We start from the raw sequence: 16625 nt of genomic DNA, 5'->3' as shown, positions 1-16625 counted from the left end.
CTTATTATTTCTAAATGCTGGGTCTGCAGCCACATCCCAGCCCACTCTCAAACTGGTGTTCCTGTCCTGGCTATCCCACTCAATTACCCAGACCTCACTGGAGGACCTTGTCTGTTTAACACAATATGGAACAGTAATGACACCTGGGAAGAGGCTATTGGCAGTTCCTTTACCCCTCTTGGGGGAGCAATACACCAGGCAAAAAGGCTCCTAAGTAGTTAAATAATGGCAAATAAAACCAGAGAAAGTTTAAGAGCCCTGGCCAAGGAAACAGAGGCGATCGGACAGGTGGCCCTCCAGAACCGTCAGGCATTGAACATAGTGCTCGCGGCCAAAGGAGGGACCTGTGCTCTCACTGGAAAACAATGTTGTATGTTTATACAAATAAGGTAATAGATCGCTATAGCCACTTAGAACAAATCGCATATCTTCCTCATAAAGAGCTGAGTTCTTTATGGAAGTGGCTAAGTAACCTGTTCGATTTCTCTGGCATAGGAAACTGGTTGTTTCAGGGAGCCCTAACTATCCTGTTTGAAATCTTAGTGATTTTTGTATGCTTTCAGTTAATCTGTTGTATCCAGAATTGTGTCACCCAGATGGCTGCCCCAAAACAGAGTGCTAATATAATGATTTTGAATATCGCTGATGAACTAAGAGATAAGGAATGGTTAATTTGTGGAACTCAGTAAGGGTTGGTCATGGCGTACACCTGACCAAAAGGAGGGATTGTGAAAGTAGAATGAATTATATTGTGAAAATAGAAAGGATTAAAGAAATGCTGTCTGTACCTTTAAGACAAACTGTTGGAATGCTGCAATCCAGGTGTCAGGAATACAGACATTAACATAGAACAATTGCACCGTTTGAGGGCAATTGGTGAAGTATTAGCCTTAAATCGATAACAGTTAGTAAGGAAATAGGATATGCATGCTGTGCCCCAGGTGAATTTTCCTGTTTTGCTTTCTTTGTCCCTTTGTCTAATTCCCGCTCTTTTATCTGTATAAATAAGACTGTTTGGGCCTTGCATGGCCGCTCACATATTCTGAATGTTATTGGCAGAGCGCTGTGCTAATAAAACAGAGTGGTCTGACAAATTGTGAGTCCTGATTCTAACTTTGACATGGGGAAGTCCGACAGATAGTGCTGTCATTGCATTATAAATGTACAGGTGGTACAAAAATATATTTAAGGAACTATTGCTGCGGCAGCTGTGCCATCTCTTTTTGGCTCTCCAGGTTGTCTTTAAATAGTTCCCTCTGAACTTGTTGGTTCTGAAGCCTTGTTTCCAGGTTATGCCAGAAATCTACTATTACAAATCCTTTGTCGTCCTCCTTAAAAAAAAATAACTCTTAATTTTGTCCTCTCCAAATTTAAATTGATGGTTTCTCCTTCCCTTGTCCTCATGCTAGCCAATCGCTCAGCCACTTGTAATTCTATACATACTTGCTGCAGGCTAACAGAAGCCTTGATAACATCTCTGTGCAGAGGATCCCAACATCCAAAAATGAGTTTGTGTTTGCATGGGCCGGGTATCTGTTAGATTTCATTTTATGCATTTCTGGCTGGCAGAAGGTGTGATAGGCAATGTAATGATTCCCTCACCCCATCCCAGCCCCTGGTCTCAGGTAGTTGGACAGCAGTTTGCTATCAATTTATGCCTACACTTATATTTCATGCAATATATAGAAAAGCAGAATGGAAAATTATTACAGAATGCAGAATAGGGGTCCTGGTCCAGCATATGGGCTGACTAATACAATGGTTGGCTCACGGTGCCCACCAAGTAGCGCACTGCAGTAAAAATCTCCTGTGATTACATTTGCTGTTTGTCTCCCTTTAAAGAACTCCTCTTGTACTCATTCACCATTTTGTATCTGGCCACATGGCAGGGATCAGCCAGCCACTGAGAATAGCATGCCAGGCACTTCTGCCATTACCAGTGAGAGCAGCCCATGCAAACTCCTGTGGATGGAGATTCTCATGGGAGATACCAAACCTGGCAGGACCAGAGCAACTAAACCTGATAGCAGGAGAGGGGTTTGGTGGATACTATTCATGCTGAAAGCACTGGAGGCAGGGCAGAGAGAAACAGGCTTAGCTTTGGGGAGGTGCTACATCTTTTGAGACTAGATCTGTCCATTTCATAGCAACAGGGACACTGTTCACCAAGGCACCACAAAAATGTTCCCCTCATCCCCAGAGCCTGCAACCAGTACATCTGCTATAAAAGGTGCCATACTTGATGTCCAAGGCAACTTCGCCCTGCCCACCATCTTCCATCACCTGCTAAAACAGTCTCAGCCACCCCCTCTGCATCTGTTTCCAGATCATGGAACTCTCCCTCACCTAGTTCAGCTCCTCCTCTCTGGTGTCTGCCTGTGCCATGAACCTAGGGTCCACTCCATCTCCTGTCCTGCCACAGTGCAGGATGCCTCTGTACTGCCCGCTGCCACATTGGGTTGCACTGAAGAACAAGTCTCAACTTTCCTGTTCAGCTCCACAGATTTGAGCACGTTCCTCCTCCTTGCCCCAGATCATGGTCACCACCGTTTTGCACTTGAAGCCTTTAATCTATTTCCCAGGGCAGCTTGCCAGACCAACTGATGTCCTGCTAAGCGATGCCCTTGGACGTCCACCCACAGACCAGGGTATTCAGTTATGACTGAGTGTTCTCATTGCTCCAGATGGTCACCAGCGACTGCACATGCATCTTCAGCCAGCTGACAGCATTCTCAAAGGAAGCCTCCTTCTGAGACATGCTCACTGTGAAAGGAGTTGATTGCAAGACAGTGGTATAGAAGCAGTCGATGCTGGCGTAATAGTACAGAAGTGAACGCTATGGTACGTGCTAGTCCATCTGCACAACTAAGTGGCTTATAGCAAGTCTGATCTCTGACCAGTAAAGCACAGGCTTCTTAAGCATTGTATTGCATTATGGGCAGTAGCAGGATGACTATTTTCACTACTGGTTCTATTGGTGCTTGTCATACATACTAGCAACGAACCCACTATGGGGCTTGTCATAGTGGATGTGCTGGTGATCTAAATGCCCATGCACTATGGGCATAACATTGTGGAATTGTTGTTACAGGCATGCTAGAGTGCAGATCTGATTCTGTCTGTGAATGATTTCTAGCTCTGCAGTACTGAAATTATTTTTTCCCCTGAATATAAGCTCCTCACTTAAGCCCCAGTTCAGCAATGTGCCTAAACATGTGCCTAACTTTAAGTACCCAAGTAGTCCCATTAAGGAACTACTCAGGTGCTTAACATTACACTTTTAGGGACTACTCAGGTACTTAAAATTAAGTATGTGTGTAAGAACCTTGCAGAACTGGCTTCTTCCCTTTCTTATCAGGGATGTAATATTGTAGTCAATTATACTATTGATAGAAACAAGAAAACTAAAATAGTAAGCATGTGGTTGAATATTTTGTTTTCTGAATGAGTGTGAAAGATTAGGGATACATCAAAGTGTATTTTTAAAAATTAAAAGCATTCCAAAGAAATTAGGCAAAAAAACCACAGCTGACCAATGATTTTTTTAATTACTTGAATCTGAAATCTGCTTTACGTCAATAGTAATCTAATTTTCCTTCACTTTTAGATTGTTAAACTTGTCCTTCTAGAAATAGAGATAAGAACAATAGTGTGCTATTAACAAAAACAATGCAGCAGAAATATATTTCCGATCAGAATCATTATCCTTAATCACTGCTTGTTAATTCCTACAAGTAATTATACAGAGCACTATTTCAATTTTCTTCCTTCTTTGTCTTGCATCCAAAATACCAAACAACGTCACCATTGATTCTTTAATCATATCTGGGTCAAACATTAATATGCTTGAACTGGAATCTTGTTTGCTAGTTAAACTGGAGCCAATATTGGTCAGAGATGCTGAACACCTGCAATTCATATATGCAGGAAGGCTAAGCACCAACCACTGAATTACCTGCAGCTGAATTGGAGGTATTTGACATGTCTCAAGAACAGACTCAACACAAAAGCAACCAAAAAAATCCCAAACAAAACAAAATTGGCTTCCTTTTTATACTACTGAATTTACAAAAAAAAAAAAAATGATGTAATCAGTTGAGGGGGCGAAAACCACACAAGCCTGTGGGTTACAGCAGGATTTTCCCACTAACTCCATCAACAGCTGGAGTCCCCCATCAAAAGCATATGAGCAAGTCAGTTAGAGAGAGACAAGCTAGATGAAGTAATATCTTTTATTGCACAAAACTTCTGCTGGTGAGAGACATAAGCTTTCAAGCTACACAGAGCATAGCTCTAAAGCTTGTCTTCTCACCAACAGAAGTTGGTCCAAAAAAATATATTACCTCAGCCACCTTTTCTCTCTAATATCCTGGGATGGACACAGCCACAATGTATCAGCAAGTAGTTGTAATTTTATGACAGTTCAGTGTGAAATGTACATACCGGTACATCTGCATGTATGCAGATTTTGTGATTAGCAGTCACAAGATCAGTCAAAAACATAGTAGTTGATCTCTGATAACTGCCAGCAACATTAATACCATCTGCAATAAGTGAGAATGCAATCTGGTTTGATAACTCCTCTCTACTTGCTGACCATGGTATAGCACAGTTTACTATTATAATGATCAATTTACTCATCAAAATCAACGAAAGTTTTGCTATTGACTTCAGTGGGAATAGTATCAGGTCTTTAGAGGTTAATAGGAAGTCAGCTGACTTCCAGTACTACATGAACAGATTTGATTACTCACCCTTGCTTTGTAATTTCTGTCTCCAGCTATCCCCCACCATCCATCAAGCTATTTCTCTGGTCAGACTTATCCAAACCTGTGACACAGTTTCGAAGGATAACACATTTTAGTACTAGTCATTCCATTATATGGCTGAGCTTACTCCTTTATCGCCTGATTAAAGGTACTGGATGCTGATCTTGATTAAGCTGTGTATACCTAAAGACTTCAGTGGAGTTACTCCTGATATACCCTGATATAAATGAGATCAGAATCTTATCCACTAAAGGTAAATGTAAGATGGAGCTGAACCGACAGGAAATGGAGCCAAAGTAGGCCCCTGCCTTGAACCATGTCACAGGGAGTTGAACTCATTCCCACCTATGGCTAGTTTGCCACCCCCCAGACAACAGATCTGCAGGCCAGTAAACAGCTCAGTTAGGGAGGCCTGTAGAGAGCAGGAAGGCTCTTGAAGAAGACCTAGGGTCAGAGAAAACAATCTGGAAAGGGGAGGTTCTCCACAGCGGGGAGGTGGAAAACCTGGCTAGACACACCTGCAGTGTGGGCAAGGGCAGAACCCTTATCAGGAAGAGGTTTAGCTGGAGCCAGGGAGCAAGATCAGGTTTTATCTGTTTTAACCTGATTTGGCAAATAAGCCTATCGCTGAGGAGAAGGGCAAATTAATGCTATTGGACACATTATTTGGCTGTGTAGGCCCACAAGTTTACAATGTCCTTTGTCAGCTTTTCCTCCATTGATCATTTTCACACAACATCTTAATGGTCTAGTTTTCAGAGGCATGTTGAACACCCACATATGGCTTTGACTTCAAATGGGAGTTATGGCCACATTTTCTGCAGTGCTGAGCACCTATAAGTCACTGCAGCCAGCTCCCACCTTGTTTATTTAAAACACATTTACCACCAAATGGTGAATGCAGAATGGGTCTGCAGTGAAACGCTATACTTTCCTACACAGTTAGGAGATGTGAAAAAATTCTAACCTCCTGGCCCTCCAGCCTTGCAAATACATTTCTGCTATTTGCATCTTCAGCATTATAAACAGTCCCATGCTGGCAACACCTTCACTATGACATATAATGGCAATGCTGGCCACTCCCTAGGAGGGTCATCATTAAGCCTCAGCCTCCTGTTCCAATAGTCAGCATTTAGTAATATACCTCAAAAGCTGTTGCAGGACAGTGTAATCCAACCCTCCCTCTGCCACCTAGCCCCTTTGTACCCAACACGGAAGGAAGGCTTCGTTTCCTCGAATGCTCACACTTGGGAGTTCCAACATAATGTGGTGCATCCACTGAGTAGGGCTACAGCATGCTAGTGCAGCTGCCGTTTGCAACCGATTCCCAGCCAAGGAGACTTGCTTTTTGGGTGACACTAATCTTGCCTCACAAAAGAGGTCACAGCTGCTTTCTCCTTTCAGAATTTTCTCCCTTGGTAAATACAGTAGAGCGATATGCCAGGACATATACTAACAGAATCCAGCACAGATCTTAGGGTGTATTTAGCTCACTATTGTTATAATACACAATGTAACAATGTCTTTCTTAAACCTCAGCCATTTATCAGAGAACTACAACAAGCTGGCTTCCATCTTTGTTGTTCCTGCAGCTCTCCCCTCCTGGACCTGGAGTTCTCAATGCAGAATCGAGACATCTAGTGGCCAGCCCATCATCACTGCAAGTAAACGTCATTGCAATTATCTACACAGTGTTTCTCTGCCTCTTCCACACAGTGGCCCCCTGATACAACAGAAAAAAGAGGTTTCAGGACAAGAAGAACAGAATGGTGATCATAATACTGTGGACCTGTCTACAATTCCTCTCCAGCTCAGAATGCATGATTTATGGAACAGGTGGTATGTCATGTTAACTAGGGCTGGGCCTGACCCAAAATCCTGACCCCAACACTGAATGTTAGAGATGCTTAGCTCAGGCCCAGAGCATTTAACCCAACACATGATAAATTGCGTACATTTCACTGGCTGCATAATCATTTTGAGCTAAGATGTCTTAATCATTATTTCCTAATTTCCTCTCACTACCTTTTACTTGTGAGGTCCTTTTTCAAAATCTGCCCATGGTGATCCACAGAGAGCAATTTTTTCTCTGTTTTGATCATACATTTTCGATGAACCTAACACTTTCTTGTACTGACAACTCAGAAGATATTTAGAAAGAGAGAATCATTAATACAATGCATACAAGACCCAATCCAATGCCTATGGAAATCAGTAGAAGTCTTTCCACTGAAGTCAATGAGCACTCTGTCAGAGCCACTCCAAATGTAGCTTATCATACTGCAGCACCATGAGTGTTAATGGGATACAATTTTTCACCTTATAAAAGCACAGCAGATACCTAAGTAATTTTAATTCAGATTTTTACAGATCACGTCATATTTGGAAACACCTCTAGTAACTTTTTTCAGTTCAACCCTAATCATTTCACTTCTACCGTCCCATTTTTTTTCTCTTGATTGTTTCTTCAAGATTTTATTGAACTTCAGGATTCAAGTGGAAAGGAGCATTTTTTTTACAAAAAATTGCACAATGTGAGTAAAAATATCTTGCTGTAACACAGTGGTGACGTTCACTTTGTGAAATAAAACCTGACTAATTAGACTTTTATGAGTCACGTGAGGGAGAGTTTGGAAAGGCAACTTCTTGCCTAAAGCTATGACCAGGGAACAAAGCTGCACTACATCAGTCATGAAAAAGGTCTGGCATAGCAGCTGTTCCCCCTCTGTGCAACATAATTACCAAAGAAAAGTACTTCAGTGGCCCCCTTTACTGTGGTATCTGGGCATTTCACAACACCCCCGTGAGGTAGGGCAATGCTACTATCCCCATTTTACAGAAAATAATTAAGGCACAGAGCGGCTAAGGGCCAGATCCTCAAAGGGACTTAGCCTCCCAGACTCTCTATACAATGCATGGGGAGAGTTAGGTGCCCAAGAATGGGAACCACAAAAGCCAGCACATTGAGCAAGGAGCTGCCTAAACTAGCCCGTAGAAAATGCCAACAAGAAGGGTATGGCCTAAGTCCTGCCCTCAACGGGAATTAGGCACTGAGCTCCTGGTTAGAGGAAGGCGCCTATTTTCACTTGGGATCCACAGCCCTAAAGGAAGTGGTGATGCTGGCACCACCTCTGCATTATAACCTTTAGTCCATTGGTTATAGCACTCACTCAAGATGTGGGAGACCCTGGTTCCAGTTCCCCTGCTCCACTGAACATTTAATTATTTATACACAATAAAATAGATTCAAAAGGACAGATTGAGAGAGACCTGCCCCAGGATACCCCACAGTCCAGTAGTTAAGGTATTCTCCTAGGAAGCAGAAGAACCAAGTTCAAATCCCTGCCACATCAGACAGAGGAGGGAACTGAACACAGAATGTGGGAGACCCAAGAGAGTGCTCCAAGCACTGGGTTAACACACAGTTATAAGTGGTGGTACCTCCTCCTTTGACTGTTTTGTATGGGTTTAGATGAGCTCTGAGAATGACTACCAGATCAGGCCCCACAGGTGATATAGGTCGGAAAATGACAAGTTTGACAATCTCTCTGGGGTTTAGCATAAAATAGGCACCTGGGTGCCTAAATTGAGGGAGCTGTGTGCAGGCTCACTGGCAGATTTTTAGTTGCCTGTGGGCTTTAATGGTGGAAATTTAGGCATCCAGGGACTTTAGGAACTTAAAAGTTAGGCAGGAGTTGAGCCAGGGTTTTTAGGACCTCAGTGGCACATTAGATGTGCACTGAAGTAAGAGTAATCCAGTCAGTTCCTTAGGATGGATGTGACCTAGTTTATCATTAGTTCCACTTATTGATTGCAGGGTAACACCGCTGAAGAAATTATTGCAGGTAGTTATGGAGTACATTGATCAGTTTTAATGTAAAAAATAAATGTACTGCATATATAATCACTATTTTTCCATACAGTAACTCCTCACTTAACATTGTAGTTATGTTCCTGAACAATACTACTTTAAGCGAAATGATGTTAAGCTAATACAATTTCCCCGTAAATATTAATGTAAAGGGAGGGCAGGGCACTGTTTTAGATTCCAGGGAATTTTTTTCGCCAGACAAAAGACACATGCACATCACAGTATAAGTTTTAAGCAAACAATTTAATACTGTACACAGCAATGAAGATTGTGAAGCCTGGTTGAGGTGGTAGAGTCAGACAGTGGAATATTTCCCAGGGAATGGCTTACTGCTAAATGATGAACTAGCTGAGCCCTCAAAGGTTAACACATTTGTTGTTAATGTAGCCTCACACTCTACAAGGCAGCACAAATGGAGGGAGGGGAGACAGCATGGCAGCGAGAGACAGAGACACACACTGTGTGTGAGAGAGAGACGCAAGTTGCCCCTTTAAGTATGTTCACCACACTCTAAGTACACTGCCTTTTTAAGTAGATCAGCAAGCTGAGACATCAGCTGTTGCCAGCAAGCTCCCTCCTGCTCTGTGGAGATGGGGTAAAGGAGGGGAGCAGATGAGGGGGGGAGGGGGACACCATGACCTTAGCACCCCTCTTCCACCCCGCCCTTGCACAGCAAGCAGGAGGCTCCAGGGAGCAGCTCCAAGGCAGAGGGCAGTAGCAGCACATGGCAGTGGTGGGAGGGACAGCTGAACTGCCCAGCCACTGAGAGCCTGCTGGGTGGCTGCCGCACAGGGAACTTAGGAGAGCAGATGGGGGGCTGCTGGCCCACCCTGAATCCAAGCCCCCACCAGCTAGCTCTAATGAGCTGCTCTTCCTGCAAGCAGTGAACAAAGTAGGCAGCTACCAAACAATGTTATTAGGGATCATTGCGCAACTTTAAACAAGCATGTTCTCTAATTGATCAGCAACGTAACAACGAAGCAATGTTATCCAAGACAACTTCAAGTGAGGAGTTACTGTACATGATTTATTATCTAGTCAGTGGTCCTGAACTTTAGCAACTGCATCAAAGTAAGAACCAACTGTTTGGATTAGGAAATACAGAAGCCATATCTTTGGCACTCTCACACAGAGTTCACTAGTGAAGTCAGTTGGCTGAAAGACAGCAGACAATACGTCCTTCCTTGTTGCTGTGGCAACAGAACCATGAAGTGTGAGCTAATGTACAAAAGAGTTTAAGTTTCTTCTCAGCTTCATTTTTAAAGTAAATCTTTGTCCTCACAAAACCTAAGATCCGCAAGCAAAGGAAGTTAAATTTAGGACTAAGTGACACCAGCAAACTCATGTGTGTCAGGGTAGTGAACTGGACTCCAGCTGGGTTCAGAATCATGGAAAGCTTAGTTCCTGTTTGTGGGGGGTGAGATGCAGAACTATTTTTACAAACAGATTCCAAATGCATAACACAACATAAGCTGTTGCAGCCCTTTTTAAAGCAAGTAGTCCCACTGACTTCCACAGGGCTACCTGCCTGGATAAGAACAACAGGATCAGGCCCTACATAGGTAAGGCTCAACATTTTAAACTGCATTACATTCCTAACCAAATATTCACAAACAAGTTCCCTCCTTATTTACCAATTTCACCTGAGAGAGATCTGGTGGCCCATCCCAGGACTCCACACCTGAAACTTCCGACACCCCACTCCCAACCCAGGGCACGGAGAGATGGACTTTCAAAAGTGCTCAGCATTGGCTTAACTCTGTTCCACTAAATTTACTGGAAGCAGCAAAAGCTACCCTCCCACACACTCAAAGCCTGGTTTTCAGAGATGCTGGGCACCCAGAACTTCAAATGATATCAGTTGGAGCTGCCGATGCTCAGCACCTCTGAAAAATACAACTATTAATTCTCCTGATTCAGCATTACCCTGGAGATCATTACAAAGTAGGTAGATAAGGGGGTTTTAGACATGTTTTAAGGATTAATTAGTAAAGTACTCTGAAGATACTATCAAAGCGCTTAGGTCAAATCCTGACCTGAATACCTGCTCAACTCCCACTGACTCAACGGGATTTGTGCACACATGCCCAAGGGAAGAACTGAGCCTTAAGTTTTGTTATGAAGAAGCTCTGAATTCAGGTTCCCCTGCTTGCCTTGCAATGACTAAAAAGCGAACACTGCTCAAGATGAACAAACTTCAAAAGCTTCAGCTGTTCTGTTTAGATAAGCACCCAACGGTTTGGATTCTTATCTAGGCTAGAAATGTATAGGCTAGAAATATCACTAAACAGGAGATTTCCAGTATTATCGTCTTCAAGCTTGGGCCTGAACCAGGAAGCTCATAGGCATGTGAGTGCAAGGAAAATGTTTGGTTTGAGTTTTAAACCAAGAATCAGTTATTTAATGCAAATAATTTCTTTTATCCCTTATGGAAAAGTCCTATACAATTTAATAGTAAATTAATAGCCCTTCTATGAGGTAGGGATTTTTGGTTTTAACTATTCTATAGTACTGAACAGTGTTTCTACCAATATTGTTTTTCAAGAAATGTTTATAATTTACTGTATATATTTTCAAAACCTGCCTCTTGCCCAGAGAGGGGAAAGGATTCCTATTTATTTGCCCCGGCTTTATATCCTAACACTGCAGCCTTAAAATTGGTACTACACAGCCCTGAAAAGGATTATCTTCAGAGTCCCATACCACTGAAAGCCATTTTTTAAAAACCTGTAATTTAAGTAAACAGTAAGACTTTTTATAGTAGGGCTAGAGTTTCCAGATATAATGGAAGTTAAATTTAGGTACATATGAACATACATATGTCCGTCCCACTGTGATCTTTATTTGAAATCTCCCATCTGATAACACAGTATCAGGCATTGTAGAACATCTCTTCTATAACAGGATACATAGGACAGAACATCTAGATAATTATAATCTTAGACTCATTTAAACATAGTTGGAAGACGACAGTTTGTAAAGGAGAGGGCTAGACAAGTATGAGCTACATTTCTATATGCAGTTATTGCAACTGTGATTACGTGCTCCTGCAAAATAGTTAGATACTTACTAAGCCAGTTGTTCATGTAACTGTATGATCTTCATGTGAAAGTGTGTGCGCAAATGTAGGTATGCAATTGCATCTGAAATTCTTTTAAAAAAAGGCTCACAATTACCTGAACAGTCATTCTTGAACAAGTGCATAACAAATCCTACCCCTGTTGAGAGAACTGCGATTTAAACCCATCTTTCCAGCAAAGCACTATCATTAGATTACCAGTTTGGCGCTGAACTAACTTCATTTGGCCATCATCTATAAGACCTAATGACACATAGTTGTAATGAATACTATCGGATCCATCAATAACTTCTCTGTGCTTGAAAGGAAAAAAGCTAAAAACCACTTCTGATACATCATACTGTATTTGATTACATCTCACTGAACTAGAGTGGCCTATAGCCAAAGCACTGGGTACTAATAAAATGGAAAAATCGCAACAAAAAACACTGCCTCTTTAGAGCGTACATGTTTCTGCACATATCTTCTTTGCTCCTATGAACTTGTAGGGTATCAAGACCGGCCTGGACCAAAGGGGAGAGAGAATCCACTACTAAATGGGATGGAAGGCTTCCTTCAGCCACAGAAAACCATAACAGAGAAATAAACCATCTTAACTAAAAGTCTGTAATGAGAAATACAGTTCTCCCAGTGTAACTAAAGCAAGGGTCTTCATAACTCTTAATCAGAGGTTCATCTGGGATTGACCTGCCCAATTATTTCCCTGAATGAGTTTCCAGACTGCTTCCTTGTCTTATTAATATATCTGCCTTCATATCCTCTGGTCGGGATCTTCCCTTCCCTCAGGAAGGCTCAGCATCTTCCCTGGTAGGGTAGGCCTTCTGCCTTGGTTACCTCTGAAGGAAATTAACCCTTTCCTTTCCTAGTTGAGGGTGGGATACATACACCCAACCAGTTTCCTATTTAAAAAAAAGTATTGTTATAAACCATGGACAGGATCTCACTCAGCAAAACAAACAAACTTGAAATGCTCTGTGTCATGAGCTACCGCAAAGAATTGGGTTTTTTAATTGCTCTCAGGTTGTAATGTAATGCTCAGTGAGACACACGTCATACAGTACTTTTCTTCACATTTCAAAGACATTACCCATCCCCCTGACCATTGATGCACTGAGATTTTCAAGCCAATGAACGTTCAAAGAAATTGTCCTTTTCACAGTAATAATTATTGAACTTTGAGTCTCTCCCCAGAGCCCTCTTATACTTCTATTAGGTCGAGATTTTTAAAGCCATTATCAGTACTAAATGTCAGCTCGCATGCTGAGATTAAACCTACTATGGCTAAAGCAGGCTCAACCTGAGACATGAAGTAAATTTCTGAGGAGGAAAATATCCCTTCTGTGTTGGTACTCAGCCAATGGACCAGTATGGTGTTAATGCTGGTGCCAGCTTTCAGATACGATGTCAAGACAATATCTTGATTCTATGTGATTAAAGTGTCAGTGGTATTTTTCATAAAACACCCACTGTTCTAGCCAAATTTTAACACAAGTGGTTACATTGTGCTTACTTACATTCATATGAATATGATATTTTTCCATTTCTGGCCTCTACTGCAGAGCACTGTTAACACGACAGCTGATTACATTTCACTGTGAGATGAAGTGATCCCTGCATCATTTGTAAAGCGCTGTGATCCTTTGGGATGAAAGGTGTAAGTTAAATATTAACCACAGTCTTAAGGAGTTCCTTACTGCAGTTTGGAGTAAAAAAAGTACATCCATCACAGAACAAGCCTAAGCACAAGTTACATGTAATCAACTGGTGCTTACATTGGACTGGACATATTTTATCCTTACAAATCCTTCTACAACACCTCAGTGCACATAGGACAAAAGGATCTGCTCCTCTTTATTATTCTCATTTTCAGTCTCCTAACTATAGTATCATCTTTCCTACCCCATAATCACCACTCCATCAGCTGGCATTCAGGAAAAAAATCATCTCAGTGGTTTAACATGGCACTACTAAATACATGATGGGGAAGCGTTGTTTATGCCTCAGATTCTGAAGAACCCATTACTGGGAGATACCATTCTACACTATATGGGTAATATTTGTCTGTGCCACGGTGGCACCTTATTTGTTACTCTAATAAATGCAAATAAGATGGCTTAATATTCAGTCTTTTCTACATGAGAAAGTTGCACTGTTATAGATTAATTACACAGATAAAATTAAATACACTGCATCTGTAATTTTCACTCCATGCATCCAAAAAAGTGGTTTTTTACTCACGACAGCTTATGCCCAAATAAATCTGTTAGTCTTTAATGTGCCATCGAACTGCTTATTGTTTTTGTGGATACAGACTAACACAACTACCCCTTGATACTGATAAAATTACAACATAAGGAAGTGTCCAGGCTGCTTTGTTTACACGGGTTTAAGATACTTTATTTGCAAGGCATTCTGTCCACACAGTGCAGCACTGCATTGCAATAAATACATTGCACTCTGGGTGGGCATGCCGGATGCAAAGCATTGCTAGCATTCTAGGTGCTCCATGCAATGGATTACAGAATACCAAGCAGCCGCTAATAACATTGTGAAATTTGGAGTCAAACTCCCGTGGATCCACCCTTAAGGGACAGATGAGGGGAACTTGTGGATATCAGGGGTAGATGCCATTTTCAGCTGTGGTGTGTTGGGGAGGTGGAGGATGGAAAGGAAAGGAGGGATCATGGGTAGGTGGTTACTCTGGTTGTCCTGTGATGGGGAGTCAAACAGTGGATAATGGGTATAGAAGTGGTTTTGGAGAGCATACTACTGAGGAGAGAGCAGAAAAGGTGCTCAAGCAGAGAAGTAAGGCCACATATCCACCCTCTCCTGTAGCAGTGCATAGCCAGCACCTGGTAGAAAGTTTACAAAATCAGTACTAATTGGACAGAATGTAATATATAAAATGACTCCCCAGTTGAAGTTCACTCAGCACCATTATCAGGCAAGCATTCCAGGGGCTTCTCCGGCTGCGTCTCAAGAGTACCAGAGAGGTTCTGGCTGTCAGGGGGACTCTATTCATGGTCAGCATTGCCTGGGTTATTTCTGCTGATGTTTCCACCTCATTTTAGCCCAAGGTCAAAATGCTACAAACTGGGACTCTGTGATGGCGTCTCAAACACAAAACTCTGGCCAGATCATCACAGTATGCACATGAACTCAATGCACTACCAGAGCCCTTCTCATTTTTCCTAGTATTTTGGTAGTTTCTCTGCAGCTCTTTGGCTCTGCTCTGGAACACATCTCTGCTGTCTCCTCCATTTCCTGTAAGAGCTGCTTGTAAATCTGGTTAAATCTGGAGAGATGAGACTGGATATGTTTATATCCCCAAAGGCTAAGGAAGTCCAGGGCCTCCTGATGGGATGATGCAGAAGTACAGGTCATGGCTGTGGTGATGGACTCAAGATGAGCATACTTGGAACAGTATCAGTTCACAACAATGCTCTCTGACTTGTGCCAGCATCATTTAAACAGAGTGGAAGCATACAGTGCTGCTGATCCTGAAGCAATGGAGTTGTAACTGGGATCTCAGTGGGGGGTAGCTGAGGTCACTCAATTACGGTGAACTGCAAAGAATGGAGCAGACAATCCCCAAAGCTGGTGGATAATTCAATACTTTGATTTACCACGCTAGCATAAAACAGCTTCTTTATTACCTCACTGGTTGCCAAAAACTAACACAGTAACCTTAAAGCAACCCAGCCTCAGGCCTCCATCCAGATACCCAAGTCAAATACGACGAAGATTTCTGAAAATCTTATTTCATCATATAAAAGAAAATGTTCTACGAAACCCAAAGGATCAGACACATTACTTCCCATTATTGACTATTCCAGATCTTATCCCAAATACATGCACATAGCCAATTCTTATTAACTAATCTAAAATATATTTAAAAAAATAAGAGAGAATATGGTTAAAAGATCAACATACACACAGATATGTGTTCAATTCTTGAGGTTCAGATTCATAGCAGAGATGATGAACTTCGTAGTTGCAAAGAGTTCCTTTAGAATTTAGTTCATAGGTTATAGTCTAATGTCCACTATCACCTTCAGGGAGTACCAGCATAACTGGGACCTCAGTCTTGTGATTCAAACTTCCCCTGATGAAGCTCAAGCAGATCTGAGATAAACAGGATCAGGACTCCATGGTCTTTTTATACAGTGTTCTAGCATCCACTTGATCATACAGTCCTGGGTAAACAATAGGCTTTTGATGTAACCTTTTCTAACCACCACCAATAATTAGTTACACAAATTAACATACGGCAATTTATCCATTAGGCAGTTTATCACAAACTTCAAAGAGAGACATATAGACAATGACATTATTTCACCAAAGATTCATCTAAATGTTAATATTCCCTTTTGATCTCTGAATCAATAGTTATAGTGACAGACAGGAATTGTCTGTTTACATGGCTAACATTCATGAGTACACAATTCGTACTACTTCTAACAATATAGGTTTGCATTTCAAAGCTCTAGCCTATTTAGCATGCAATGGCCCTAATTACTGTTCACATATCTTTCTAACATATCTTTAAAGATCGGGCTTTTGGTTAGTTACCCTGCAAGCTGTTTAACCCTTTCTGGCCATGTGTTACACTTTGTATAAGATTTGTTGCAATTATATAACAGAGGTAGCAATGATGATTTGAATGATTATATTTTAATCAGACAGCATCACATGAGTCCACACAGGTAACCAGACAGGCAAATTCATGCAGGAGCCAAAGCATTGTGGGATAGGAGTGGAAGAACAAACTGAAGCAGTGGAGTTATATCAATATGAGGATGTGTCCACACAAACCTTTTACCAATGTAGCTCCTACTGAAATTAAACAACATTGGTTTCAAACCAGTTTAATTATTCTGGTTTAAAGCATGAGAAACACCAGTAA

The 16625-nt window shown here is 41.7% G+C and overlaps 1 protein-coding gene across 9 annotated transcripts in view; it reads right to left on the bottom strand.

Annotated features, from left to right (window-relative positions):
- The window catches only part of MAPK10 (mitogen-activated protein kinase 10), a 263109-nt gene that overhangs the window by 216374 nt on the left and 30110 nt on the right, over positions 1 to 16625 (bottom strand). The window contains exon 3 of one of the 9 annotated variants that reach the window (XM_030564952.1): positions 4755 to 4830. The exons of the other annotated variants lie outside the window; for them this stretch is intronic. The gene's annotated coding sequence lies outside the window, so the exon portion shown is untranslated. The remainder of the gene's footprint in view (positions 1 to 4754; positions 4831 to 16625) is intronic. 9 annotated transcript variants of the gene reach the window in all.

Source organism: Gopherus evgoodei, chromosome 5, assembly GCF_007399415.2.
Source record: "Gopherus evgoodei ecotype Sinaloan lineage chromosome 5, rGopEvg1_v1.p, whole genome shotgun sequence".
Lineage (NCBI taxonomy): Eukaryota > Metazoa > Chordata > Testudines > Testudinidae > Gopherus > Gopherus evgoodei.
This window is presented reverse-complemented; position numbering and strand designations above follow the sequence as displayed.